Here is a 6,241-nt window from a genome sequence, read left to right on the forward strand (position 1 = left end):
TCCCATGAGGCCACCGCAGCAAGTGACAAACCACAAAGGTTGCTTTATGGACACCGTCAATATCCTCATGGGAGCCGGGAACCCTGGGGGGGTGGGGACCTGAACTCCCTGCCATCAATGAGGTGGATGTCACAACTGTGACGAGTTGGTACAGAAATATGTAGATTATGCCCAGGCGTCAGCGCAGCCTGCAGTCCACAGCAGCCCACACGGTGCTAACGCGCAGTAGCAGGTACTTTTGGGGGCTCTGAGTCAGACCCATATCTCTGACATGTTGAGAATGTTTTTGTGGATAGCACAGCTCTCCCGACTGCCAGCGCAGGCTGTGTCAGAGGTTGGGTTGTCCTAGACTCAGGCCTCTTAATCAGTAACCTGTCTAAGCATTTTAATTTCATATGTAAATCGGGAACAATAGTCCTTATTGCACAAGACTGTCATGTGAATCAAGGGAAACAGTGGATTGGAAAGTGATGGTTATTGTTCAGATGGACTTACCGCTGAAGCTTTTTAGCTGTTATTGCTATTATTAGTATTATTATTATTAATTCATAATCTCTCTAGCTGCAATTTTCCTTTGAAAGATGTTTTTGATGGTGCCCATAATTGAGAACAAAATAACATTCCAGTAATTATAAGGTGCTTTGAGATCCTCTGGTAAACACATCCCTTTAGTAATTGGACTGCGAGCAGATTTACATGGCTGCGAATATTAAAGCACATTAAATTCCATAATAGTTCTGCTGGTGTTACTTAACATTCCCACGCCTAATCATAAAGCATTAAAACTTGTGCCCATTAGAAGCAGCCACTCTGTCCCCAAACATGCTTTGCAGAGCTCCATCCTAATAGGGAAAGTTCCATTCTAAAGAGACTCCTTATTCAGTCAGCAGCAGAACACTGAGTTGCCTCTCCTGTCTGATCCAGGCTAAGGGTAGTTTGAAGCACAAACTTCCAAGGAATTCCCATCCACTCCAGCCCCTACATGCCTACCTTCACTCTGCACACCTCCTACTAGTATAGTAGTGGCAGAAGTCTCGTGGACCACAGGCCCACAACTGTCATGAGGGCCCGGCGTACACATGTGGAGAGGAAGGGGTCAGAGGAGCCTTTCTGCTGGACCTTAGCTCAGTTCCTAAGCCGGCACCGTGGTGACAGCCTCGCCAAGACTAGTGAGGGGGCAGGATGGCTGTGGGAATCATGGTATAAGGCATGCAGGGTGCTTGTGATATGGAAGGTTCCAAAAACTATGAGTTCTCTCTCATTCCCTTTCCTGGAATGGCAAGCAGCTCAAAAGTCACAGAGAAGCTGGATATTCTTACTTCCTCCTACCGGAGAAGAGGCCAGATATTCATTCCAGTGTCCCCAGGCCCTAAAGAGACCCTCCGTGGTTCAGTGTCACTCTTCCTCACTGCTGCAGGGCACATTGGAGGGCCACTGAGATCTGTGATCACTAGGACACCTGTGATTTCTGCATCCTCATCCTGTAGGTTCTTATCTGAAACCCACCAGCCACACTGCTCAGGCCACACATACACACACACACACACACACACACACACACACACATTGCCAAGCCAGCACTTAGAACAGACGCTGCTGCCCCCACCCCTCCACCTTCTGCTCACATAACTCACCTCCCAAGCTGCTCAGCCTCCAATCCAACAGGTGATTCATTCCGGCAGCCCGCACCTGATGGGTGTAAGACAGTTTCGGGTCCTCACCACAGAGACTCCGTGCTTCTATTTCCCAGCACCTAGAGGTGCTCCAAGTACCTCGCAGATACACAATACATACTTTCATAGGAATAAGTGAATGAAAACCTGCTTAGTTTTTCTTACTAACAAGGATCTTATTGTGATTCCAATGGCTACACTGTTTCCTCATCCTTAAAATTCTATGCCTCACCTCCCACAGTCTGATGAAGTCTATGGAAATGTTCCTAGTATCTTTGCATCATGAACCCATAATTGCTTAAGATCAAAAACACATCTTCTAATACCCTAGAACCGTGGTGGTGAACCTACCGCACGTGTGCCACAGTGGGCTGTTTGTATCACTGAAGGCTCTAAAAGATTTACCATCACTGCCCTAGAGGAAAACAGTAGACCAAAGAATACAAAAGCAATGACAGAAATTTGGAAAGGGAACTATCAGGAAGCAGGGTAAATAGAAATTAAAGACACTGATATGTTTCACAGTACCAATAATTACAATAAATGTTAATGGGTCAAATCGTCCTATGAAAAGATTATGATTTTCAGATTGGGAGTTTTAAAAAGCAATATTTAAGAAGAACACGGCGATGTGATGTTTATGAGGCATGCCCCTAAAACAAAATGACAAGGAAAGCCTGAAAATAGACAGATGGAAAGAGAGAAATCAGCAAATGCTTCAATAAAAGAGGTGAAGAAAATATATATCAGACAGCATAGAATCCAAGTCAAAAATATAAAATAGGACAAAAAAGGATCTCAATATTATTAAATATTACACTCCATCAAAAAGAATATTCACACATCTAGTAATAAACTCCCAAGTACACAAAACAAAACCTGTTGGAGATGCAAAGGAAAACTAATAAATCCACAATCATAATAGAAAATTTTAACACATTCCTCACAGATCAAATGTCACATCAAGTAAACCAAAAATAAGTAAAAATATAGAAAAAAATGAGCACACCATTAACATGCAGTGCCAAATGGAAAGCACAAAACTTTTCAAAATCTTCTGGCACAGAAAACAAAATTGACCACGAATGACATGTCACATGAGATGTAAACGGAGTCCCGGAGGCAGAAAATAGGAAGAAAATTCTTTGATGATACTATTTTTAAAATAAAAATAGTAAAAATAAATAAAAAGATTCCATATTAAATTGGAAAAAATATTCCTGTACACATCTGTTTAGACAAAGACACTAAAACAAAATAAAAACTTTTTGGGTACAAATAAATGAAAGATGAAATAATAAACATTTAAGTGTATGATCAGAGAAATGTTAAAAAGAAAAACACTTCTGCACTAACTAGAAAATAAAGATTGGGAAATGATGAATGAAAATTTTAGGTTAAAATGCTAAGTAGAACCCCAAAATTAACTTAAATATATTAGAAGAATTAACCAATTTAAAACCAGAAATGTCTTATACAGGAAACAAAAATGAGGGTATAATCCATAAAGTCAAAAGCTTTGAAACTATCAATCAAAGAGCTAAATAGCTTGTAAAAAAGTCAAAAATGAAGGAAGACAAAAGTAAGCAACCTCAGGAATGAAAGGCTATATAAAATTATACAGTCAGAGGGCCATATTTACATAATATTATCCGCATGGTGCCAATAAATTTGAAAAATTTACAAAATGGAAGGCAGTTAAGGAAATCAAAAGACCACAGACTGTGAGAAAATACATGTATCTGACAAATGACCTGTATGCAAAAGATACAGAAAACTCTTACTGTTAAATATTAAGGAGACAAAGAGCATAGGAAGGCAAAACAGCAAAAGATTCAATAGACACTCAGCAAAAGAGGTACCAACAGCCTCTACCAACATGCAAAGGTTCCATCCACCATCCCTCAAAGACGTGCCTGTTAAACCCCAAAGGGAACCTGACCCATGCTAAGAGGAAGGCCAACATTAAAACAGCCAACAATACAAATTGTTGGCGAGAACATAGAACACCTGAAACCTGTGTACCTATTGATTGGAAACGCAAAGTGTGGAAAACTTTGGAAAATAATCTGACAGTTTCCAATAAAGGTAAGCATCCACTTACCATACGACCTAGCAATCTGACTCTTGGGAATTTGCCCAAAAGAATTGAAAACATATGGACACATAAAAGCTTGAGTGCAAATATTTATAGTAGCTTTATTCAGAATAACCTGAAACTGACAACAACCTAAATGTCCATCAACAGGTAAATAAACAAATTATAATAGACCCATACAGTGAAATAATATTCAGCAATGAAAATAAACATTTTACTGATATAAGCAACAACAGGGATGAATCTCAAAAATATTATACTGAATGAAAAAAGCCAGACACAAGAGTATATCTTTTATGACCTCACTTCTATGAAATTCTTTGAAATGTAAAATTAATCTGTGGTGAATGAGCAGAATAGTAGATAAGGATGGGAAGATCTCAAGGAATTAACTATAAAGAGATATCAGAAAGACATTTGGGGGCTTTAAAAAGTTTTTAATTTCATTTTGATGGTGATGGCATTTACATAAGTGTGTGTATTTTAAGACTTATCAAATGAGGCTCTTAAAATGAGTTCCATTTTATTGTATATAAATTTTATCTCTGTGAAGTTGATGAAGAGGAAATTCCTATGTTTTATTAACTGTGCCAAAACAGAAAAGTTGGAAATGACCCAATTTGTTCTATGAGGCCAACACAGAGGGCTGCATCTAAATCAAATATGAAAGATAACTGCATACTTTGGTCTATGTCAGAGTCATCCAACACCAAAGGATGAGATCATCCGATCACCAAGATGCAATCGGTTGATCATGGAAAAGCGATAAATGTCCGTAGACACTTACTCACCGGTGCGGGTGGATTGCCCAAGTCTGTCTGGAGTTCTTGCATACCTCAGAAAGGAGACAGTGGGTACTCAAAAAGGCAAACCTCGCCACTAACACATGAGTTGCTACAATGACTCAACTCTAACATCCTGAAGGCAGCAACAATGGCAATTTGTGACTGTGTAAAACCAAACACTACCATTTGCACACTCAGTGTGGAGGGGAGACAGGTGAATATTGTATTGAGAACAAAAAAATGGCAGAATGACACAGCCAAGCTTTGTTCATTTATGGTGGCTCTTAGGGCATCGTACCTGGGAGAATTTATTCACTAAATATTACAGTGCTCTTGAGATCAAATCTTATTCCTTCAAAAAATATTCACAAGTGAATTACATGGACTCTCATGCTTCAGTCCGGTCTTCTGTATGCTCATCAGATTTTCTCTGTGTTTCTTTTATGTCCTCCTCACTCAACTACATATTCCACCTTCTTAGATGGCCTTGGAGACAGGCAGGAGTGCTCTATTTCCTAATGATCCAGGTCCTGGAGGTGAGACTCTCTTACCCACTTTGCGTCTACCCAATTTTTTGCATGCAGTAGATGCTTAATAAATTTGCATCAGAGCTTTCATTTTTTAAGCTAATTTTGATTTGGCAGTGATAAACCATAACTGTATGGGGCACCGTGTGAGCCTTTGCTACAAGTACACACCGTGAGTAGGTCGACTGATATACCCCTTGCCTCACATGCTTGTCATTTCTTTTACTACAATTCATGGGAAACAGAAAAGAATAGCAACAAAAATGTGGATCTGGGTGAGACTTCAGTTGTCTTCTGGACAAGGTTGAATTTCTAATGCGTCCACGCAGTGCCTCAAACGCATGCACTGATTCCATTAGCTCCAACTGGGAATCCAAACAACATTGATCAGCCTGGGAGATGGGACGTGCTCATCGGTCACTTAACCAGAGTTTTAACCAGTATCAGTGACTCATCAGATTCCCATAGGAACTGACAGCCACTTCCTTTTTGCATGCGGTGTAGAGATAAGCGTAGCAATAAGTGCCTATGCCATGGAGTCACACTCCACTTCTTACCTGTGTGACCTTAGAAAAGCTGCAGCATTCATGTGCATTTCAGGAATCTTCTCTGTTCAAAAAAGAGGTTGACAATAACTATCCCTGATGCCTGTAAGGGAAGTTCTATCAAAGCCTCAAGAAAACTGCATGAAAGAGAAGGATAAACTTCACCCACTCTGCCACACAATCCTTCTCTCTCTCTCCCATGAAGAACGGCTCAGATAAATCTTAACCTGAAACATGTAAAAGCAACAATGACAGAATTTCTAGAAGAAAATAGGGAACTGTCTGTGGCATTGGGATAGGCAATGACTTCTTAGCATATAAAAAGTAGCAACTGAAAACAAAAGCATTGGAGCCATGTATCTGTCTCTTCTCATTGTCCCTTCTCCCTACTGCCCCCAACCCTGAGGAAGCACCATTCTGCTCTCAAGTTCTAAGAGACCAAATTTTTAACATCCCACAAATGAAGGAGAACCAGTGGTATACATACCCCCCATTATTATGTGTCTATCAAAAGTAAAATGAAATTTTAAAAAATTGGAACTTGGACATTAACATAATTAAAAACTACTGCTCATCAAATGACACCATGGAGGAGACAAAGAACATCTCTGAT

This window comes from Chinchilla lanigera, unplaced genomic scaffold (assembly GCF_000276665.1).
Source record: "Chinchilla lanigera isolate Chin_1 unplaced genomic scaffold, ChiLan1.0 scaffold00037, whole genome shotgun sequence".
In the NCBI taxonomy this organism is placed as follows: Eukaryota; Metazoa; Chordata; class Mammalia; order Rodentia; family Chinchillidae; genus Chinchilla; species Chinchilla lanigera.